Genomic DNA, 24,487 nt, shown 5'->3' on the forward strand with positions numbered 1-24,487 from the left:
TATATCTACCTGTGTTTACAGTCTTACACTAAAGCTTTATCTACACTGGAGCTACAGGTGTAAATTCCATCTCAGGTAGATATACCCTCACTAGCTCCAATTGATCTAGCAATAATGTTTTTAAAGTCTCCATTATTTATATCTCTGTCAGGGGTTGGGGAGGAAGGGATTAGCAACCACACCAGAAGAGAATTCTAAGTAGGAAGCTTTATAATTGGCTCTAAGGTTGTGGTTCAGATATTAGATACTAATTGGGTTTCAGTAGTAAGATATTTAACTAGCTCTAAGTTATAGCCTTGATTGACATTGGTAGAATTCTTCGGTTGATGTTTATAGCCACACAGACAGCCACCTTCTCTGAATCCTCTCTAGAGTTTATAAAGATTGATTATTTTTAATATTTAATTATTTAGTTCATTTAATGGTTTAATTCTAATCCAATATAGAAACTAACAAGTTGATGTGACCTTGGTTTAATATTAATTCGATTATAGTGCTTTATTCTTATTTTCATTTAATATTGGAAACAGTGGCTTAGCTTTGGGAATAGCTTTGACTTTATTTTTGCTTAAGCATTTTAATAAAGCTTATAAAAAGATACTGAGTTACATTTCTTTCCGTAAGCAACATGAGTCTAGAACAGGGGTGGGCAACCTGCAACCCGCAGGCTGCATGCGGCCCGTCAGGGTAATCTGCTGGCGGGCCGAGAGACAGTTTGTTTACACTGACTGTCTGCTGGCACAGATGCCTGCAAGCTCCCAGTGGCCGCAGTTCGCTGTTCCCAGCCAATGGGAGCTGCGGGAAGCAGTGCAGGCCGCAGGGATGTGGTGGCTGCTGCTTCCCACAGCTCCCATTGGCCGGGAACAGTGAACTGCGGCCACTGGGAGCTTGCAGGTGGCCGTGCCTGTGGACAGTCAGTGTAAATAAACTGTCTCTCGGCCCGCCAGCGGATTACCCTGATGGGCCGCATGCAGCCTGCGGGTTGCAGGTTGCCTATCACTGATCTAGAACCTTTGAGGATCTGGTCAACCCAAAACCTGGACCAGTTTCCCCTAATTAGCCTTTGGTTCCCCCAACTTAAATTCACTTCCCAGTTCAGAACTGAAATATTGTTCAACATTGAGGTTAGGCATAACATATGAAATGTCAAATAAGAATCTAGAATGAACTATGGAATTATAGCTGTTAACCACTGGTCATCTTTTATCGACATGCTTAGAATTATTTTTAAAATGAGTTTAAGTAAAAGGAGGCAGCTAGAATATTTACTACTTTGTCCTTTTGCTCAAGTGATCCTGAAGACTTAAACTGTGGCTGGCCATGTGCAATGAGGTTTCATGCACCCTCCCTCACTTCAGCTCCTCTGGAGAGAGACACCACTATCTCTCCTTCAAGCTGTCCTTCCCACTGAACGCCGCCCAAGCACCACTGCACACAAAAATATCCAGGTGGGAAGAATAGCCATATTTATGTAGTGCAAAATTCCACCTAGAGCCAGGGCCCCCAAACAACAGAACTGTTATCTGCGATGTCTGACTCATAGACAGAGTCCTTTCGTAGCAACACTAGAGATTTACTATAGACATGACTATAGGTATCTGTGGCTTAATTGCAGTTTTTCTGAGAACAAAAGCTGACTTACTGAGCAACTGCTGGGGACTATCTTGCCACCTCTTGACCATCCGGGCAAGCTGCCAAACTTATTGATGCCTATTTCCCTTCCCTGCTGCCAGGTTTGCTTCCTCATGTGTGCACACTTCTCTCTTTGCAACCCATTTGTCTCTATTTCCCCCCCCCACTCACTGCAGGCCCCAAGCTCCTGAAGGCCTCAGTTTCTTTCCGATTTACTTTCAATCTCATTTTTCTCCAAATGCTGCAGTTCTCAGCATGCACATACAGTCAGCATCATTTGAACTTTCCGATTTCTATCCAAAGCAATTTGAAATGATCTCCCCTTCACAATAGAGTGGGTTAGCTGAAGCAGCCGGATAAGAGAGAGAGAGGCCTTGACCTGAATTCAATTATTGACACAGATAGAGAGGCAATCATCATCTTATTTTAGCAAGACCCTTTATTATGCTTTAAACTAGCTTGCTTATTTTTTTAATTGATAAATAAAGCGACAGTTTTTTGGAACAACTATTGCTATATTTTTCCTGCTAAAGGTCTCCTAGTCATTAACAAAAGCGGTTGATGGGGGAAAGACTCTAAATTTGGTGCTTTGGATAGCTGCCCAGCTGTCAACAAAACCTTGCATGTGTTCCTGAATTCCATAACCTCTGTCTTTTGCTCTGTGTGCTATTGACCACGCTCTTTAATATACTCAACCGGTGCACAGCTCAGAAGGGAGTGAAAGAAAAGACTTGAACAAACTACTAAGATGCACTTGAATGCACACAACAATGCAGACAGTCATTAAAAGAAACTGAAAGAAAAATTGGAACAAGGAGGATGGCTAAGTGAAAGTTTCTGTAGCGAAACCCCGTCTTCAATCTTCCAATTATGAGCTTTACATGGCTATTACCTGCAATATCCAATCAAAATATCTGACTCTGCACAGAAAAAAATGTTCATAGTGCCCCATGGTCCATGCCAGATAAAAACTCACATGGAACAAAAATATATATGTAATTGTGAATGCTACATGGATAGCATATGCTTTACATATGGGACATGAGGCTATATGGTGACTCTCCCATTCACTGTATGAAAGTGGCCCTCCCTTTCACATATTACTGCCCATGAACATATAAACAATGGAGCATTCCATCTACATATGTTAAACACATGTCCTCTCAAAATGGAACTTTGTTTTTGTTTAAAGAATCACTTGTATTAACCACCTTAGTATGTGTGTACACAACATGAATGCAGAAAGATGGCACCTCAGTCTGCCCTATCATAAACAATCTGTCACAGACACTGTGCTGCATGTATAAAGCCCAGGCTCTGCAACGCCAAAATCAAAGAGTTAGATCATTTAAGCTAAAAGAAAAATCACCATTTGTACAGTACAATAGTAACCAGGCTTACATCCTTTGAAGATCAGCTACTAATGAACCAGACTCAAAGTCCATTGTCAAAGACTCCCACTGGCCCGCGATCACAAACACTTGACCGACTGTGGCATTCCGGAGAGCAGAGGGCAGTGATACACACGTACATTGTGTGTTACATTAATGCCATGCCATCATTAACAACATAACCACTCCATCGCCAGTGAGTACCCCAACAGTATGCCAGTGAATTATGGATCTGACTGTTCTCACTTACACCTAGGTAAGATGTGGAAAATAAAACCTAGGTGGTTTGTTTTGTTTGTTTTAATAGTTTTGAACTTTATTGAGTTTCACACATAAATGTTGCCAGCTCTCACTGTTTTATGATGAGCCTTGCAACATGTGGTGTGTTTCCTAAAGCTTCAGCTCCTGGAGTCGTATCAATATGTAAGAATCTCTGATTTCCTTTAAAAAATAAAAGTAAGTTGTTAGCCTTCAAAGTGGTGGAGAAAAGCTTGGACATGTGACCTCAAAAAAAAAACAGAAGGCAAAACAAATGTATTGTGGCTTAAAAATCATGAGGGTTTTGTTTGTTTGTTTTTTAAATCTCATGACTTGGAGATGTGGAAGTAGGAGGGCTTAATTTATGATTTGTAATGGGTTGGAAATACTGACGCTCCATTACTAACTGCCTGCCTAAGCTTTTCAACATGTGTACAAGCAGAACGAAGAAAAGAGACAACCCCCTGTGAGATCAAAGGAAGCAGCAGGAAACCCAACCCTCTGACCTGAGAGTTGCCCATTGACCAATCTTGATCACATGGGATGAAATTTTAACCTCAGGTATGCACAGACCTCACACCAACTGTGACAGGAGGTCTGAGTGCATATGAAGGAGCAGAAAAGGGTTATTTTATTTTATTTTTAAAGACAAATATTATAATATCTTTATTGCATTTTTACAAGCATTCTGGCTTTGGTTACAAATAGAAGCTGTAACATCCATTTTAATAATATAACATTTTAATAATTATAAATGACCATTTAAACCCATAACTGAGGAAAAATTACTGAAATTAAATATCAATCTCTTAAATGCATATTAACTTTTTAAAAATATATATGTATATGAAGGCAAACTTGCAATAAAATGTTAACATACTACATTGTATATCACTGATTCAGGATCAGGATAAAATTCAAAGATCCTGGCTTGCTGACTGGGGAGCCCTCCTCCTCTGAGTGCACTAGAAAGGGTGACCAATTGCTGAATGCCTATTCTCCTTTTTGGCGCTTCTCTTATGTCTAAACTTGGTGTGAAACCTTTTCCATTACAAGAACAGTTCCATAGGAGGAGTCACATTTTTGACAATATCGAGTCTAGCTGCCAACAATAAAAAAGAAATTAATTTGTCATTCTGTTTAAAATGTGGATCCTTTAATAGAGCATTAAGTAAGCTGGCCAGGGGATCTCTCAGAAAAAGGCGTTTTGTCATATTTCTTTAATAATTTCCTAATAACAGTCTAATTCCCAGACACAACCATTACATGTGCAAGTATGTTCCCTTTCCCCTCCAACAGACGGCTTCCCTAGGAGCAAAAATGTGATGGATCTTAACTGAAGTGGGTTTTAGCCCACGAAAGCTTATGCCCAAATACATTTGTTAGTCTCTAAAGTGCCACAAGGACTCCTCATTGTTTCTAACTATACAGTAATTTATAAAATATATATATATATAAATTGAAGATGTATATCATCTTTCCCATATAGAAGCCCACTCATCCAGACTAATTTATTCTTCCAAGTCCCCATTCCATCTGGGTTGTTTTCTTATCAATATCTTTTTCAACCAAAATTGTATAAATCTTAGGCCTTGTCTACACTACGAGAGTAGTTCGATTTTACTTAAATCGAATATTTGGAATCGATATTGCAAAGTCGAACGTGTGTGTCCACACTAAGGACAGTAATTCGACTTTGTGAGTCCACACTAACGGGGAAAGCGTCGACATTGGAAGCGGTGCACTGTGGGCAGCTATCCCACAGTTCCCGCAGTCCCCGCTGCCCATTGGAATTCTGGGTCGAGCCAGCAATGCCTTCTGGGTAAAAAAATGTGTCGAGGGTGCTTTTGGGTAACTGTCGTCATCCATCCATCACTCACTCCCGCCCTCCCTCCCTCCCTGAAAGCGCCGGCGGGAAATCATTTCGCGCACTTTTCAAGTCATTGACAGCGCGGACGCCACAGCACTGTGAGCATGGAGCCCGCTGCAACCATCGCTGCAGTTGTGGCCGCTCTCAACGCCTCGCAGCTTATCATACAGGTTGCCCTGAGGCAGATGCAGAAAAGTCAGGCGAGGAGGCTACGTCAACGCGGTGATGGCCTGAAGTCTGAGAGTAGCACAGACCTCTCAGAAAGCAGGGGACCCAGCGCCGAGGACATCACGGTGGCAATGGGTCATGTTGATGCCATGGAACGGCGATTCTGGGCCCGGGAAACAAGCACTGAGTGGTGGGACCGCATAGTGCTGCAGGTCTGGGATGAATCACAGTGGCTGCGAAACTTCCGCATGCGGAAGGGAACTTTCCTTGAACTTTGTGAGTTGCTGTCCCCTGCCCTGAAGCGCAATGACACCCGGATGCGACCAGCCCTGACTGTCCAGAAGCGAGTGGCCATAGCCCTCTGGAAGCTTGCAACGCCTGACTGCTACCGGTCAGTCGCGAGCCAGTTTGGGGTGGGCAAATCTACCGTGGGGGTTGTTGTGATGCAAGTAGCCAAGGCAATCGTTGATGTACTGCTGCCAAAGGTAGTGACCCTGGGAAACTTGGAGGCGATCATAGATGGCTTCGCAGCGATGGGATTCCCAAACTGCGGTGGGGCCATAGATGGAACTCACATCCCTATCCTGGCACCGGACCACCAGGCCAGCCAGTACATTAACAGAAAGGGCTACTTTTCCATGGTGCTGCAAGCACTGGTGGACCACAGGGGACGTTTTACCAACATCTACGTGGGATGGCCGGGCAAGGTTCATGACGCTCGTGTTTTCAGGAACTCTGGTCTGTTTAGACGGCTGCAGCAAGGTATTTACTTCCCGGACCACAAAATAACTGTTGGGGATGTGGAGATGCCTATAGTCATCCTCGGGGACCCAGCCTACCCGCTAATGCCCTGGCTCATGAAGCCCTATACAGGTGCCCTGGACACTGAAAAAGAACTCTTCAACTACCGGCTGAGCAAGTGCAGAATGGTGGTGGAGTGTGCTTTTGGACGTCTCAAGGGGAGATGGAGAAGCTTGCTGACTCGCTGTGATCTCAGCGAAACCAATATCCCCATTGTTATAGCAGCTTGCTGTGTGCTCCACAATCTCTGTGAGAGCAAGGGGGAGACCTTTATGGCGGGGTGGGAGGTTGAGGAAATTAGCCTGGCTGCTGATTACTCACAGCCAGACAGCCGGGCGATTAGAAGAGACCAGCGGGAAGCGCTGTGCATCCGGGAGGCTTTGAAAGCAAAGTTCCTGAGTGAGCAGGGTAACCTGTGACTTTCTAATTTTGTGTACAGAGAAGCCTTCACCCCACTTCCAACACACGTTTCAAAATAAAAATAGTTCAACTTTGTTAAAGCACACCGTTTTCTTTAATACTGTTTTCGCGGGAATTTTTAAAAACTGGGACGCAGACTGTGGTGCGGAGCGGGTGTAGTGTAGTCGCGCGAATGCAGCTTCTAAACTCAAGGACTGACAGGCTCCGCTGCGGTGGGATGGTTCTTTCAACGGAGCCTGTCACCCCTCCTGATAGGGACTGTGTGTATGGGGGGTCTATGTGACTTTGTGGCAGGGGGGGGACGGTTACAGATCCCCTGCTGTGTGGCTCTGTGATCCTGCCTAAGGACCGCCGCTTAAGATCTCTAACTGCCCTCCCCTGCCACAAAGTCACAGAGCAACCCACCCCCCACCACATAACATGAAAAGAACCTCCCAGACTAACCAGGGTAAGTGGTCACTGCATCACTGCACTATGTATGTGCCTTGCTGCTGTGCCTGCCCCCGACTATGTACCCTGCCAAAGGTGACTGTCCTGTCCAATTACCAACCCCCTTTCCCCCCCTCCTCCAAAAGAACATGATGGAAACAGTAGTTAACAGAAACATATTTTTTATTATCAACTACACATGGGACTGGGAAGTGAAACTTGGACGGGGGCTTGTGTCAGGCGGGAAGGAAAGTACTTGTCAAACTTTGGGGAATGAGAGCCTTCTGCTGCTCGAGCTCTCTGCAGGGGTGGAGTGAGAGTTAGCAGGGACTCTGCCGCCTCTCCTTCTGTGCACTTTGGGTGAAGGGAGTATGGGACTTGGTGGCGGGGGAGGGCGGTTAGAGATGGACTGCAGCGGGGCTCTGTCCTCCTGCCTCCGTTCCTGCAGAACATCCACAAGGCGCCGGAGCGTGTCCGTTTGCTCCCTCAGTAGTCCAAGCAGGGTTTGAGTCGCCTGCTGGTCTTCCTGACGCCACCTCTCCTCCCGATCCATGTTTGCTTGGTGCATTCGGGTCAAGTTTTCCCGCCACTGGGTCTGCTGTGCTGCCTGGGCTCGGGAGCAGGCTATAAGCTCTGAGAACATGTCCTCCCGTGTCCTCTTCTTCTTATGCCTAATCCTCCCTAGCCTCTGGGAGTGTGATGACAGGCTAGGTTGTGAGACAGTCGCAGATGGGGCTGTGGGAATGGGAAAAAGGGAGTGAATTCCTCAGAAAGCTAAATGTACTTGTGAACAAAGAACATAGTCTTTCTCTGTGAACAGGACCATGCACAGCACCTATCACATGCGCACTCAGCACAAGGTCGAATTCTCGGCCTTCGCATTCAGTGTCTGGGGTTTTGCAGAGCACTTTCGAGAACCCTGTCAGGACAACGGAATTGCTCTTGCACGCAGACATGGTAAGCCGTAGATTCGTGGCAGCTTAAAACTTTAATATTAGCAATGGCCTCATTTCACATTGAAATCAATGTCGGTCCCTGCTGCCAGCAATCCGGCAAGCAGGAAGTCTGCTCCTGTCCCACACCCTCGCGGCTGTCCCCGGGAACGATCCCTTTCGGCTGACCCTCTCCCGCCTCCACCGCGTGGCTGCAAACCAGCGGTTACAGTTCTGTAAAGGAACGGTAAAGCAGTCCCAACACTAACATTCCCCTACCTCATTCAAAGCAGGTCGTCATGAGCGACATCACCCTCATGAGGATCTCTGAGAGCGACAGACAGAGAATGCTCCGGGAAAGCCTTCAAAGACCAGGGCCGTATGCCGCCATGCTGTGCCAAGCAATGATTCCGGAGTACTTGCTAGTCTCGTGGCGCGGCAACGTGTCCTACAACGGAGGACCCAATAAGGCCGCTCTCCCCAAGAACCTAATGCAGCGGATTTCAAATTACCTGCAGGAGAGCTTCCTTGAGATGTCCCCGGAGGATTTCTGCTCCATCCCCGGACATATAGACCGCATCTTACTGTAGCTGCAGTAGCAGGGACTAAACAGTAGAGCGGCTTGGGCAGGACAATCATGCAAAACCGGACATTGCTAGATTTTTTTCAAATAGTTGCACTGCCCATGACTGAACCGTTAAGTTAATCAAACTAATCATGAGAAACCCATTTTTTAAATTGTTAATAATCATGTTCTGTTACAAATAAATGTTTAGATGTTTACAACACTTACTGGATGATCCTTCACCAGATTCTGTGTCCAGGGTAACGGCTGGGGAGGGTTGGTAGGGGATCTCTGTAAGGGTGATGAAGAGATCCTGGCTGTCGGGGAAATCAGCGTTGTGAGCGCTGTCGACTGCCTCGTCCTCCTCATCTCCTTCCTCATCTTCCCCGTCCGCTAACATGTCCGAGGATCCGGCCGTGGACACTATCCCATCCTCAGAGTCCACAGTCAGTGGTGAGGTAGTGGTGGCGGCCGCACCGAGGATGGAATGCAGTGCCTCGTAGAAACGGGATGTCTGGGGATGGGATCCGGAGCGTCCGTTTGCCTCTTTGGTCTTCTGGTAGCCTTGCCTCAGCTCCTTGATTTTCACGCGGCACTGCGTTACATCCCGGCTGTATCCTCTCTCTGCCATGTCTTTAGAGATCTTCTCATAGATCTTTGCATTCCGTCTTTTGGATCGCAGCTCGGAAAGCACGGACTCATCGCCCCACACAGCGATGAGATCCAAGACTTCCCGATCAGTCCATGCTGGGGCCCTCTTTCTATTCTGAGATTGCACTGCCATCAGTGCTGGAGAGCTCTGCATCGTTGCCAGTGCTGCTGAGCTCGCCACGATGTCCAGACAGGAAATGAGATTCAAACTGGCCAGACAGGAAAAGGAATTCCAATTCAAATTTTCCCGGGGCTTTTCCTGTGTGGCAGTTCAGAACATCCGAGCTCTTACTGCTGTCCAGAGCGTCAACAGAGTGGTGCACTGTGGGATAGCTCCTGGAGCTATTAGCGTCGATTTCCATCCACACCTAGCCTAATTCGACATGGCCATGTCGAATTTAGCGCTACTCCCCTCGTCGGGGAGGAGTACAGAAGTCGAATTAAAGAGACCTCTATGTCGAACTAAATACCTTCGCGGTGTGGACGGGTGCAGGGTTAATTCGATGTAACGGCGCTAACTTCGACATAAACGTCTAGTGTAGACCAGGCCTTAGAAATTAAACCTTGTTCAGGTTTGCTCCTGGGTCAACTCCTCAAATGTGGTTAAAGGTCTAAATAAAGCCAGGTTATATCTACATTTCACAATAAAATGTTTGACTTTTAATATTTACAAGTGTGGGATTTTTATATTGTCTATATTATTACATATCTCTGTAATGATTTCAAATCAGGGCGTAGGAACAGCAGTTTGAACTGAGTAATCTCAGCTTTTACACAACAAATAGACACTTTGATATTTCCTAGGGATACATTCATGCTTATTAATGAAAGTGGCTAAGGCAGAGGGCCTCCGTGATAGGAATTTAGAAAAGGTGGCCAAAGCTCCTAAGATGGTCTGGCTGAATGGGTGACAATTTTTAGTGACCTAAATTTCTTTGTAACCCAAGAAATACTATGAATAACGTGTTCTACTCTTGTTCAAGTTTTACCCAGAGATTATTGTTAACCCAGTTGATCACATCTTTTCACTGAGATACATAATAATATGCCAAATTAGGTAAAGCTAGTCCACTCCATTTTGCAGGCTTATACAGAACTTTAGAACCAGGGCCGGCTCCAGGCACCAGCTTCTCAAGCAGGTGCTTGGGGCGGCCGCTCCGGAGAGGGGCGGCACGTCCAGGTATTTGGCGGCAATTCGGCAGACGGTCCCTCGCTCCGCCTGGGAGTGAAGGTCCTCCTGCTGAATTGCCGCCGCAGATGACGATAGCAGCTTTTGTTTGTTTGGTTGGTTTGTTTTGGCTGCTTGGGGCGGCCAAAACCCTGGAGCCGGCCCTGTTTAGAACTCACCCTTTGTCTGCATTGTGTCCACATAAATTTTAATAGTGCACCCTGTCATGGAAATTGGCGTTATTTCTGTACTACCACCACATCCAGTCTATCTGCTGTCATGTCTACATGCAAGTTTTCCTGTTGTCTTTCAAATCAAGCACACTACACACTTCCCTTGTAAAAGTTCTACAGGGAAAGGAAAAAAGGCATTGTAAGGCTCACATCAATGTTTGTCTAATGTGTGGAAGTCGGGTTTGGCATATCACTACGATAGACTCTCAGATCACATTCTAATTAAAGGGGGACACACACCTCTTTAGGCCTCATTCTTTTACACCTTCAAAGTAATATAATCTGATAGGTAAAGGCATGCAGATTTCATTACTGAAGTGATTTTATAATTCTGCTGCTGCTCGATTTCAAAGGAAAGCTGTCAAGCCCCATAGGCCTGTTTTTTTAAAAACCTCAAAACTACTGTAATTAGAGGGACACTATAATCCCTGAAGGACTTTTTTTTTTTTTTAAAATAAACTTTGCTTACAACAAATGAAATCTGATAGGAAAAGGCATGCCTATTTCACTCAGGCAGGGATCCCTCCCCGCCCTTAATTCTGCTGCTCTTTCTTGGGAAAATCAATTTTAAAATTTCTTTGACCTTCATATTTCTGCAATCACACCAAACTAAAGATTCTGTTTATTGAGCAGAGCTTATCCTTACTGCCACATTTCACACACACTGCTGAATGTGCATTGGTGCTCAGGATTCTTTTCACCGAGGCCAAAAAGCACTTAAAGTGCTTATCCCCTTCCCTACGTTATGTTCCCCCAACATTGTTCGCAATCAGCTGTCACTATTATCCTGTTTCCTCTCCCGGTCACTCTCAAGGGTGTACATGGACAGAGTTCTCTCAGGGACCCCTTGTTTGGAATTTATGCTCTAAGTATGTCCACCAGAACTCAGTCAGATTCTATTCCCTCTTCTGCCTCAGACCTTAATCTTGCCATTTACTCTCTCTGGGCCTTACTTTTCCTTTCAATAAAATGAGGACAACAACAACTGTGTCACAGGGTTGTCAGGAGCCTTAAATCATCAGGCCCAACCATAACTGGAAGACATTGACCTGGGTAAAGGCCAGTGTGACAGTGGGAGTAGCCTGTGTACCTTGAAAGTGTCCCCACATGGGCCAAACAGGGAGATGATTGATTAGGGTTGGGTGGTTAACCAATGAACAGGGGAATTCAGCTTGTCAGCTGGGGACTGTTAAATGGGAGACAGGGAGGGAAAGAAGAGGGGTGAAAGGAAGGCAAAAGAAGCCCTGGATCCGAGAGAGATGAGACCTCTCTCCCCATCCTCTCACCCTGTGCCTAGGGGAGTATATTAACACTTGGAAAAAGCCTTATGGTGATGGGACATGAAGCTGCCTAGTACACTGTAAGTAAAATATACGGTCGTTAACTTACAAATGTGTGAGGACTGCTTGCAAAGAGAAACCCAGGGAGTGCCCTGTGGTAGAAAGAAAGAAATAATGGAGATATCCTATCTCCTAGAACTGGAAGGGACCTTGAAAGGTCATCAAGTCCAGCCCCCTGCCTTCACTAGCAGGACCAAGTACTGATTTTGCCCCAGATCCCCAAGTGGCCCCCTCAAGGATTGAACTCACAACCCTGGGTTTAGCAGGCCAATGCTCAAACCACTGAGCTATCCCTCCCCCCACTTGGGGATTGGCTTTGCACTTCCCACTCTGGTATAGGCAAAGGACCAGAGAGGGAAGCCAACGAGAAGGCACGGTGGACTTGGCAATATGGAAGAACTGTAATCTTCCCAAGTTCTGTGGGTGAGTGGAAGCAGTTAAAGCAAACACCCACAGTCTCCATAAGAGTTGGGTAGTGACAAGGAATAGGTAGATTCTGCAGCGGGGGCTCATTGGTTAGGAGAGGCAGGGAGAAGCTGGGGGCGGTGGGTGGGGAGGAGTTGAATCTAACGTGTATTCACAGGGAAGGGAAAATCTGTCCAGTGGCCAAAGTGCCTCTTGAGATTCAGGAAATGTTTTGGTTAGGATTGGGGTTGGTGTGGTCAAGATGTTGCCCCATCCTGTGGTAATTGCAACAGATTGGCGCCCTTTTCCTTTGGTGAAGGGGAGAAATGCCTGGTGAACCAAAAGGCTAGAGAGGGAAGCCTCAGAGCAGGGTAGGGAATAAGAAAGAGGCCAGAAAGTCAAGGGGAAGGGGGGGCTAGAAAAGGAACAAAGAAAATGGATTAGAGAAGAGACAAGCCAAGAACACAAAGTCCTGGAGAGAGTCCCAAGGTAGAGAGTAGGAAAATGGGGTAGAAGTATAACAAGATGGGGTAGAGAAAGAGAGTGAAAGGGAAGGCATAAAGGTTGAGGGCCAGAGAGACCCAGAGCAAGAGCAACAGCATATTGAAAGGCAGATAACCTGGGTGGTATGGTAGATGTGGAACTTCAAAGGCGGGGAGGGGGGGGGAGAGAGAAGTCCAATGCTGTAAAAGGTTGGCCATGGTGTGAAGACACTGACATGTGGGGGTTACCCACAAAAGGTACATTCTGATGGAGGGGGCAGAAAACAGAGAAGACTCCTACAGAGATTTGAGACAGTTTGTTTAAAGAAACTTTGCTTATGGGAGGGAATATCAGCCCTCAGAGGAAAGGCAGAGGAGAGATCATTGATTAAGACTGGGGAGTAGCAGTAAAACTCTATTTTGAGCAAAGGTTAGTTTTCCAGTAATATTTGAGATCGAACAGCAGACTGGCGTCTTCATCCCCAAGTGCTCGTTGCAGTATACTGCCTGGCTAGAATATTCAGCATTTCATGTTCTCAAAAATGGTAGTATTGCAGTATTTAAGTATTTATTATTTCAGACTTTTTCACTCATTCTATAACATGCTAATACTTAGGCTATGTCTACAGGGCATGTGTCAGCGGCACGTAGGGTATGTGCAGCTACATACTGCAGTGAAAAGCAGGCTGCATCCACACTGCAGCGTCTAGTTACACATGTCAATGAAAGGCTCTGGCAAGGGAGAGGCAGCGGGAAAAGGCTCCAGCAATTCTCCCTTGATGGAGCCTTTCCCCACTGCCTGCCCCTTGACAGAGCCTTTTGCTGCTGCTGGAGCCTTTCCATGAGGCATGTAGACATCCATGTAGGGTATATACCTGAGTACATGCCCACAGGTTTCAAGTGTGTCTTTACTCTACTCACCTAAGCAGTGCCTCACGATCTACACTGATATTTATACCTGTGCTACTGGGGCTAGCTATGTATATACTCTGTGTGCTGCCGTAAGAAGCATGCAGTGTAGATATACCTTTAGGATCACATTCTGTCCTTGATCCACAGCAGGAAGGACTCCCACAGATTTCAAATGAGATTTGTATATGGCCCTTAGTAATTATTGATAGCAAGGACCTAAATGAGAAAAAAAGTACTACACTGGGTTTGCTATCGGCTTTCACTCTATTCTGACTCAGGATTGTGAAATTTAATAAGAACCCAGTAAAAAGAATGAGAGGTTCCTAAAAATGTAGCAGCAAGCGTTTATTTTCCATTGTGTCTGCAGTTTATACAAACAGCAAGTTTGAAAAGGATCATATTGAGACTCCCCAGAGGGAATTCTGTATTTTGAAATCTGAACTGTTGTATAAATAATTCAATAGAATTGACAGGAATCACATAAAAATCAGTGAAGTCATCTTAAGTTGTTAGTTTTTTATTGGAAGGAAAAATTCCTCTCCATTTGACACAATCAATGCAAAAGTCACCATTAGTCTAGAACAAAGAAAAAGTCAGATAAATATGAGCAACTGGTTGCCTGGGATCAATGAACTATGAAACTAAGCATTTAAATGCTTACAACTATAATGGGTTTTGATTTTAACTCATTTGCATTGTCTACGGTATGCTAAACGTTGACTAGAGTTACTCTGTAAAAATGAGGAACCAAAAAGCTTGAATGCCAGTTACGAAAATAAGATAAAAAGTATCTAGTGATTATAGTTTTCATGTACATAAAAGGTGGTTAAAAGGAGGAGGAAGAAAAATTGTTCTCATTAACCTCGGAGAGTGGGACCAAAAAGCAATGGGCTTAAATTGCAACAAGAGAAGTTTAAGTTGGACATTAGGAAAAACTTCCTAGCTGTCAGAGTAGTTAAGCACTGGAACAAATTGCCTAGGGAGGCTGTGGAATCTCTGCCATTGGAGGCTTTTAAGAGCAGGTTAGACAATCACCTGTCCCAAGGGCTGTATCTCAGCAACTCATTGGTCAAATAGCCCCAAATTTAGATCACTGACTGTACCCCACATCCCAATGAGGTACACCAAATTTCCAGGCAATCCAGTTAACCATATGGATTTTAGAGCTGTGCAGTCTCAGCTCCACTCCAGCTGAAGGAATGTCGATATCTAATGGAAGATTTCTCATGGTACGTTGGATAAGGGCAACAAACAAGACTCGCAGCAATGCCATGAGAAGATCAAGGAGCTGAGGTAGGCATACCAGAAGGCAAGGGAAGCAAACTGTCGCTGCGCCAAAGACCTGCTGCTTCTATAAGGACATGGACACCATCCTCGGTGGTGACCCCACCTCCACCACCAAAAGCCCCATGGATACTTCAGAGGGACTGGAGACAGCGGCCAGAGGACTCAACCCTGAGGATGAAGTGGTGGACAAAGAAGTGGAATTGGAGGATGAGATGGGACAGGCAACAGGGTCATCCAGTACTATGCAAGTCAGGCCCTCTTCTCGATCCTGGAACGTTCAAGCCAGTCCCAGCACTCCGGCTCTGGTGCACATGATGCAGGAGAGGGGAGCTCTGGTAAGTGCTCATTTTGAATTGATGCTGCACGGTTACATGAGGTAGAGCTTTCCTTTGCTTTATTATATGCTAGAAGTGGGTTAAGGGATAGAAGTGTGCAAGACTAGCTGTGTTTGTGCCTGTTTCACATTCCCCTGTGCAGCTAAGCAGTCTGGGGGAACAACAGTGCGTTAACACACACCAAGATTCATGAGAATCCTCCAGAGAGATCACTAGGTTTCTTCCCTGGAGGTACTCACCAATCCTCTGCCGAAGGTTCCTTGGCAGAGCTGCTTTGTTCCTTCCCCTGCTATAGGAAACTTTCCCACACTGATCAGCAATCAGCTTCAATGACCCTCGCCTGTGGAAAATGGTGACAGAATTTACAATATTGTCCCTCGTCGCTTGCACTGATCTCCTTAAAAAAAAAAAAAAAAAAAAACACCTAGACCCTTTGCCCCATCTTGAATATTCCCACCCCACAGGCTGATCTCACCATGTTTAGGGCATTTGCTGAGCTGTGTTCTTGCCAAGGGACAGTGAGAAAGAGGTGTATTTTACTATTATGATTCAATGCTGTGAGTGCACTAACAGTCATGCCTCTGTTTATTGTTTCTTGTGCTTCTGCAGATGTGCCCTTGAGGAGAACTCCAATACACCAGCAGAGAGCCTCCTCCAGATAAGGAAGCAACCCAGGAGGAGCAAGGAGGCCGTGTTTTGGGAGGTGCTCCAATCCTCTGATGCCACAGAGCAAGAACACAGGGTGTGGAGAGAGACAGCTAATGAAAAATTAAAAGCTAAATGTTTTGATTATTATCTAGCCACAATAGCACATCAGCTGCAAACCCAAGTGAGAGCTCCAACTGTGTAAATGACCGCTGCCTCCTACAACAAATATTTATGTTTCTGTTTTTAAAAAAACTAGGAAATTAAAATGACAAAATAAACCTCCATTAACTCAGAGTTAAAGTTGCCTGGTGATAGCTCCTGCCCTTCCAGAACAAGTTCAGCAAAAAACTCAAACTTCTGAAAACCAAGGCAAACCTAGAAAAATAGAGTTAAGATCAATGCCCATGCAACCTTAACAACCCACCCCTCCCGAGCTGGCAATAGCCACTGGGAATTATCTGCATGTACTCCATCAGCATTCACTGTGTTAGATATAGTTGTACTGAATGATGGAGAAATAAACTGGAGCAACTTGGAAGAGCTGAGGTTGCAATATGAGGAGATCTGGGCATGAGTCCCGTCACACTTGTTGTCCCAGGAAAGAGGAGCATGTGTACCTTGAGGTTTCAGTCTGTAGGATTTCAATTCAGAATTGTGTAGGTTGTGTCAGTAGCGAGGCACTGGGGGGTGGGGGTGGGATCTTCCCTTGGACAGTCAGTAGTGAGGTGGGTTATGAGAGTAGTCTGTGGATTTAATGATGGGCAGGAGGAAGTATAGGTTTAGGTGGTATCCTGGTGCGCAAGTGTGAAGAGGTTGTAAAACAATATGAAGTGGCTGTTAAATTTTACAGTGAGGTATTCTGTCAGGGGAGTAAGCTCTGTGTTTGAGCATACGGCAAGTGCATGTAGTGATTGTCTATTACATTGAAAAGGCAGAGTGGGAATGTGCATGTTATGGGTATATTGAGGCATCACTCAAATAAGGCAGAGTTAAGGTTGCGTGGTTTTCAGAAGTTTGAGTTTTGCTGCACTTGATGTTCTGGAAGGGCACAAAGTATCTCTGGGCAACTTTAAGTTTGGGTTAATTAAATTTTGGGGGTTTTTTTTGGCCATTTATATATATGTATATAAGGAGCTTGGGAGTCACAGAAACAGTCTGGAACATTAGCAGTATTTGGACATCATTAGAATAGTAGACTGGGAGATGGAGTGCAAGCCCATGTGCAAATTTCACTGACGACAGTCCAGGTCTGTACTTGCACCATTTTGCACTTATTGACTTCATCTGATCCTATTTGCGATATTTTTCAACTTGAAAGAATTGGATAATCTAACCCAGGAACATAAACAGCCTTTTATCTCCAGCATCCCCAGAGATCACAGGCAGTTCTATGTCCTTGGGGAAATATCAGCACTTAATGATTCACCATTCCTAGGGCACGAAGCTGCTTAATTAACAAAAGGCAATGCTTTACTGAAGCTTTTCTTCTTTCAAGTTAATGGCGCACAATATTACATAGAGTTTTTTGCATTCTAGATCTGCAGCCCAAGTGTGCATTGTACATTGTGTATCTCTTGCAATCGACATAAAGAAAGCAATTCAGTTGATAAGAACGCACTAATTCCATCCGTTACAGTTTGTTGCCATTGTAAGCTCTCTTATTCTCACACTAAACATTCACCCATTTACCATGCTTCTGCTGTTTTGAATAGCTGCATTTCCTTCTTTTAGAAATGTTAATGGCCTTGAGTTAAAAATATATGTGCATAATAAACATGTATAGCACAGTGCACATCTTGTCCCACAGCTTAGTTCCTAGGCTGGATAGTTTAATTGCTTGGTAGTGCAGAAACACACACCCAGTAGTACCACCTTTCTGCTTCTGAAACAAAGAAAATACTGGAACACATGAAGCATTTTAAAGGACGCATTTAACAGAAGTAAGTTAACTGAAGGTCACTAGCTTTTTTTTTTTTTAAGAATTTCCCATGTCTATCATCATAGGGGAAGATGCGATCACTTTGTTAGAGCTTCTGGAATAAGCATAGACTAAGCAAAGGTTGAAAGTCAAAATGGAGGTCCAAGGCTTATATGTCTCAAATTCATAGCAGAAGTGCACACAAAGAATATTTAAGAAAGAAGCAGCCAAAAGGAATTTTTGCATCAGACTCATGATTGGAAATTAATACAGATTTGAAAAAAAAAAATAGAAGGTTTACAGTTGAATTTGACTGATCAGAGATCAGATTGTTTGTGGTAAGGCAACTGAGATAAATAGAACTGATTGTCCTATAAGAACAAAGCTGAACTATCTGAGTATATGAGCAGGAGTGAAGTGAGAGGGTGGAGGGTACTATAGTTTCTTCAAGGACTTCATTCTCTTACAACTATGTCTTGGCTTCTACACCAGAGAAGAGACCACAACAAAGCTAGGAAGTCACAGAAAATTGCTTTTCCAAGGCTTGGGCAGCATACAACAGTTTCCACCCTGTAAAGTCCCAGGCCTATACTTTGAGAAGCATTCTAATCAAAGTGGGAATTAAACTGGATTCATTATACCGAGAACATTAAGTAATGTATCATAATGTGGATACAAAAAGGCTCTTCCAAGTAGTTACTGAGGCTGCAAAGAGATCATCTATTTCCATGAAGGCTGAGGGACCTTGAGTCATGGATTACAGATTAGAGTCTTGGATGTTTAAGGAAACATGGTTGTACTGGTTGTTCAGAAGAGGGGCCTTTAAGGAGTGAGAGCGTTGGGGCACAGGCGCTTTTTATTATCAGAAAGTTGCGACTATTACTGTCCCACAACAATGTCATTAGGTGCTCGGATATTGACACAGGTTGCTGTGGTAGTTTTTTAGCAATGGAGTTTACTATTGTGAGACCTACCTCGTGTAGGCTGATGTTTTCATCTGCTTTGTAGCCTGACCAGTAGACAGCATATTCTTTTGCTCTAAGCACACCACTGTCCTGTAGTCCAGTCTTGGATAAGGCAGTAATATCTATTTGATACCTGAATAGCTCTTTTGCTACTAAGGCAGTTCTTCTATGGACTCAATTTTCCTTCAAGTCAAGTAGCGTGCAAACATTCCAACGTCATTGTCCGTTTCTGTCCATTTTTGTGATTGTTTCTCCCACTTAAAATGGAGATCCTGCTGATCATGGGAAACCAGCCAGGAGTCAGTGAGAGGCAAGCAGGGATGAGATGATCTAAGTGATGGTTAATTGGATATACAACAGGTATGAATGGCTATGCCATTGTTTCACGTCTGACTCAGGTAAGTAGTTACTGAAAATTGTAGCCATGTGTTCCTTGTCCCCTGTGAAATGAGTTGGTGAACTCAGTCTATTTCCTAGCTGTCTACCCCACAAAACCACCACCACCAGTTGGCACTAATTAGCACTCTAGCTATCTGCCTCGGTGTCTCAGCAGAAGCATTAAATAATGAGTGAGCAGAGAGATTAACCTATGCTTACACTGGTAGAGGTGGTTCCCCCCAGGATACAATTAAGGACGTTGATGGGACAAGCTTGCTTCTCCTTTGCCTTGATATATTTGTTCTATAAATACACAAAGACCTTAAATCTTCAAGGTTGGCTGTCTGGTATCTTTCACCAGCACTATAATTCACTCAGCATTCCCAAAAACCCAGCATATCAATAATATCTCCATCCTTAATATTTCATGCAAATCCAAAGCATTTTTGCCAAAAGAATTTATATTGTAATTATTACATGTTAAAGTGCCATTTAAGGAGGTAATAGTGTTTTTAATTTATGGTTGTATTAAAAAAAGAAAACACTTTTTAAAATAAACACATCTCTTTTAGTCTTTGTCTCAAATTATAAACTCAATGAGTCAGAAATCTGTGGCTGGAGTCCAAGGTACAACACTTCTCTCACACAACTCAATATACAATTTACTACATTTTTAGTATCTTTTTGCTTTAGTTCAGGGTGACAAGGTCATGCAAGACCATGAAAAACATCCCATTTATCCTCTTCCAATGTAGTTTATCATATTCATTAAATATGCCCTTGTTTTTAAATCTTGAACTTCCAGCCTTCGCCTTCTTCCAGTTGGAAGTCGGCAGTAACAAGGGCCGGGTTCAATATCTAGGGGTTCCTTCTCAAGAACGCAACACAAAACTGGCTCAAGTCCCCACTCAGTAACCTGGGACAATTACACACCACCCTTTCAGAGCCTCTAGAGGTAATACTTCCCCTCTTGCAAGCACAGAGTCTCAGTGTGGAAAACAAACGTCTAATAAAAGGGGGAAAGTAATCCAGCATTAACTTGTGAAAATGCCACTAGCAGGACTCATAAGCATAAAACCATGAGCAAAATACCCACCCCAGAATATTTTGGGGAGTGTCTGTTTGCCTCATTTTCTTAAGTCCAGCAACACTTTAAGTCCAGAAACCAAACGTTCCTCTAACATGCCCCTCCCTTCACCACACCCCACTCACAGTTGTTGTCCTTGGTCAGCGAAGACCCAGAAGTCAGAGGTGCACCTGCAGAGTTCACCGCCCACCCAGGGGTGGGGAGGGGAGGCACCTTTCTTGCTCCACAGTCCTGGTGCTTGCTCTGGCATTGCCTCTCCGTTCAGCACCCTCTGAGATGTCCTGAGGTCCCACCACTTAACATGGCTCTCAGTGATTTCAGCTGTTAGTGAGGGAGCCTCACTCCTAGTGCAGACTGGGCAGTCTCTTGCATCAGAGACACTGTCCCAAAGCAGGTCTAATGCTTAGATCTGGTTTTCAGTGATTTCAAGTCTGTAACAAGACTCTCATTTGAGTCTTAATCAGCTCTATTATTATGCAGTAGAGAGAAGAAGGGTAAATGGTGTCTGGGCAGGGTCTCCACTCTCTCCTCCATTCCATTGGGCTTTGGCACCCACGTCCCCTGCCTAGGGAGTGCAATATTGTTGAGGGTGAGTATACCTCAATCAGGGTATGCCAAGCACAGTTCTGCTGCCCTTGGTTCACACAACAAGAACAACCACCCGTTATTACCCCTGCCCCAATAACAAAGTGACTTGGGATCCAACACAAGCCAAAAGCGATCATTTGGACAAAGCAGCCCCATCATACTGAGTACCAAGGCAGGGTGGGTGTGCCCATGCAAACAAGGTCAGTTCCTGAAGTTCTCTTCCCCAGCTCATCACTAGATGTCAGAGGAGAGCTCATTCAGCCCTGCTTACACAGGTAAACAGGCAGCTCCTGGCAGCGAACGTGCAAAAAGAGGAGCCTGTTTATGCTCATTTTGGACTACATTTTGCTACATTTTCCCTCTAAGAACTACTTCAATAGAAGCCAGGAAAATTATGATTGAAAAAGCAGGGCTAAAATGCTTATTACAAAAGAGTGCTGTGCTTTCAAGATTACTCTGGTAACTTCTTTTATAAGAACATACTACAGCAGCCTAAGAAAATGTCCAAAAACATGAATAGTTATAGAATAATAGTATTGTAAGCTGCAGGGTTTGGGGTCATTAATGTAAGCTCCTGTAATACATTTAGTTAGCTAGAAAATTTAGGAACCTTTTTATCAAATATCAGATTGTTTGTGATTTAAAAAAAAGACACATTTAAGATTGGCCAGATACCCTAGAACTTCCTTTTTGCACCTTTGGGATCTACCAGTCATTTCATTTATAGATAGATAAATAGATTAACGTCCATGGACCTACATTTCTTTGCAGCAGTACTGACTGACATCAGTACATGTTACATACACTAATCCCAAAGGGTAAACTTTCAGTGGATTGTGATGGGCTTCTTTTGATCCTCTAGGCCAGGGGTTGGCAACCTTTCAGAAGTGGTGTGCCGAGTCGTCATTTCTTCACTCTAATGTAAGGTTTTGCGTGTCAGTAATACATTTTAACGTTTTTAGAAGGTCTCTTTCTATAAGTCTATAATATATAACTAAATTATTGTTGTATGTAAAGTACATAAGGATTTTAAAATGTTTAAGAAGCTTCATTTAAAATTAAATTAAAATGCAGAGCCCCCCGGACCGGTGGCCAGGACCCGAGCAATGTGAGTGCCACAGAAAATCAGCTTGTGTGCCGCCTTCGGCACGTGTGCCATAGGTTGCCTACCCCTGCTCTAGGCTGTTTGTAATGGTGGGAAAGTTTCTAAGAATTCTAAGCACAGACAAGGTCTTAGAAACTGAACATAGATCTACATCTATCTAATCTCCTTCTCATCCTCTACCACTTATTCCCAAGTATTCTGCACCCTCAGCACCTGGTACTGATGGCCCTGTCTTGGCTTAGAGAGTCTGGATAATGCCTGTGATTCAATTAAAGCCAATAAGAATTTGGAAAGTAGAAGTTTACATGATGTTTGAAAATGAACTCCAAGGTTTCCCTTCTTCATGGACAGCTTAGGAAACATTCACTACCTAAAGCATTTATTTAAAGTTGAAAAGAAGAACTGCAATGGGTTTTACCTGTAGGTTTGGAGTCCTGAGGTCTCTTCCAACCCTAATCTTCTATGATTCTGTGAGTCAAGTGGCTACCAACGCTTTTGAGTTGAAGGAGGTGTTGGAAAACTAGTACCCTTTTAACAGTCAGTGGAATGAGCAGAAAGATTTTAGAAACCGAAGGAGGACACAAAGATTTGCATTACATGAAAAAAAGTATCTCGTGGCTGTTGTTTTCATGTTGTTTTAATGGATGAGGACGGCAAATTGCATGGTGGCATCAGCTTTCCCATGAGCAATTATTATTTCTCAGCAAACAGCTTTGCTGGAAGCAAAATTCAAGTTTTTTGCAAACAGCCAGAGGATTTATTTAGTCAGATGAAGGAGGGAGGTGGGGAGAGAGATGGATAAATGTGCCTTAGTTCCCATTTTGATGAGAGTCCTAATGCAAATTTCTCAACTGCATGGCATATTTCATTTGCACAGACAAACAGATAAGGCCTCGTGAAGGAAGACTCTTAAGTCCTGGCAAAAGCCACCTTGTTGACTGTATCTGGACTATCCATCCACTAGGTACAAAATTGCCGTTTGCACTCTTCTTGTTTAATGCACAAAGGAATTTTCATTCTCCTTATTAGGAGAAGCATTATAGTATTGTCATACATCACAGTTAATGTACCACACCGAGGAAGGCACTACTTAAAGATCCACTCTGCACTCCATGCAAAAAGCATTGGAAATTGGACATTCACCTAACCAACATTGCAGAGCAATGAGTCAGCTGGGAAGAGGCAGATATTTGACTGGAGACATGCCAAACCCAGAAGCTTATACTTCTTGGCAGAAGGAAATGAAATCCAACAGCTTCAAGAACTGCTGTCATGTAAATCACCTGACAGAGAAACATGGGAGGATAGCAAGCAATAGGAGACACTGATGAAGAGGGAATGAAGCTCAGTCGGTTACTGTGATGTACATAAGGAGGAAATGTCTGACATTATCTCATTTAGATCAAGAACTCCTCCTCTTGCTTTAACTTTCCTTCTTGATTTCCATTTATTTGGATGGAACTGGACCACATCTCAGATATTTAAAACAAAAAAAATCAGCATTACAAATGTAAATGTATTATTGTTACCTATTTGTATTTCAGTAGCACCTGGGAGCCCCAGTCACAGACCTGGACTCCCTTATGCTAGGCAGAGTACAAACACGGAACAAAAAGACTGTCCTTGCCCCAAAGGATTTACAGTCTAAGCAGTATTAAGTTAATACCAGTTCTAGTCTCCCAGCGAGTCTTGTCCTTCTTCTCCCTGTCTGATTGTAAACTCCTCAGGGCAGACGCTGCCTTCAGTTGGGTCTTGAACAGCATTGAACATGTTGTTGGTACTTAAATTATAAATAACAAACAGCCATATCTGATAGATCATAACATAGGGATGGGCTTGAGCAAGATACCTAGAGTGAAACACCCCCAGTGTTTCCAAAAGCATTGGAAATTTAAATGGAACCAAAGTTTGCAAATTATCATTCTCTCTCTCTAATGGGCCAATTTAAATTCGCAGATCCAGACATCCACTGACTTTGAAGGAAGCTGGATCTGGAACTGAAATATGCAGCTTCTTCCTTAGTATGTCTTTTCTATAAGAAAATCCCCTTCCATATCACATTCCGACAATTAACTATTGCGCAGATAAATAAAATTTTAAGCAGGAAGAACATACACCACCATAATGTACTTGGGGGAAAATACTGTCTTTAGTGACTGTGTGTTGATAACACCTGTTTTACCTATAGATTGCCATGTAGCCATGTGTTTAAATGAAGGCCTTGCCTACATTACTGAGGTAAGTCGACCTAAGTTTTGCTACTCCAGCTACGTGAATAACATAGCTGGAGTCGACGTAGTTTAGGTTGACTTACTGCGGTGTCTTACACTGTGCTCCATCGACGGAAGATGCTTTCCCATTGATTTACTTTAATCTTCTCATTCCAGTGAAGTACCGGAGTCGACCGGAGAGCGCTCTGCTGTTGATTTAGTGGGTCTTCACTAGACCCGCTAAATCGACCCCTGCTACATCGATCGCAATAGCTTCAATCCCAGGCTAAGTGTAAACATGGCCGAAGA

At 44.0% G+C, this 24,487-nt stretch overlaps 1 long non-coding RNA gene across 2 annotated transcripts in view; it reads right to left on the bottom strand.

Moving 5' to 3' along the window:
• LOC117880496 overlaps positions 1-24,487 on the bottom strand; it is an 80,412-nt gene that overhangs the window by 12,846 nt on the left and 43,079 nt on the right. The window contains exon 3 of one of the 2 annotated variants that reach the window (XR_004646543.1): positions 15,513-15,619. The exons of the other annotated variant lie outside the window; for it this stretch is intronic. This is a non-coding gene — a long non-coding RNA (uncharacterized LOC117880496). Of the gene's footprint in view, positions 1-15,512; positions 15,620-24,487 lie in introns of those variants that run through there. 2 annotated transcript variants of the gene reach the window in all.

This window comes from Trachemys scripta, chromosome 7 (assembly GCF_013100865.1).
Source record: "Trachemys scripta elegans isolate TJP31775 chromosome 7, CAS_Tse_1.0, whole genome shotgun sequence".
NCBI lineage: Eukaryota > Metazoa > Chordata > Testudines > Emydidae > Trachemys > Trachemys scripta.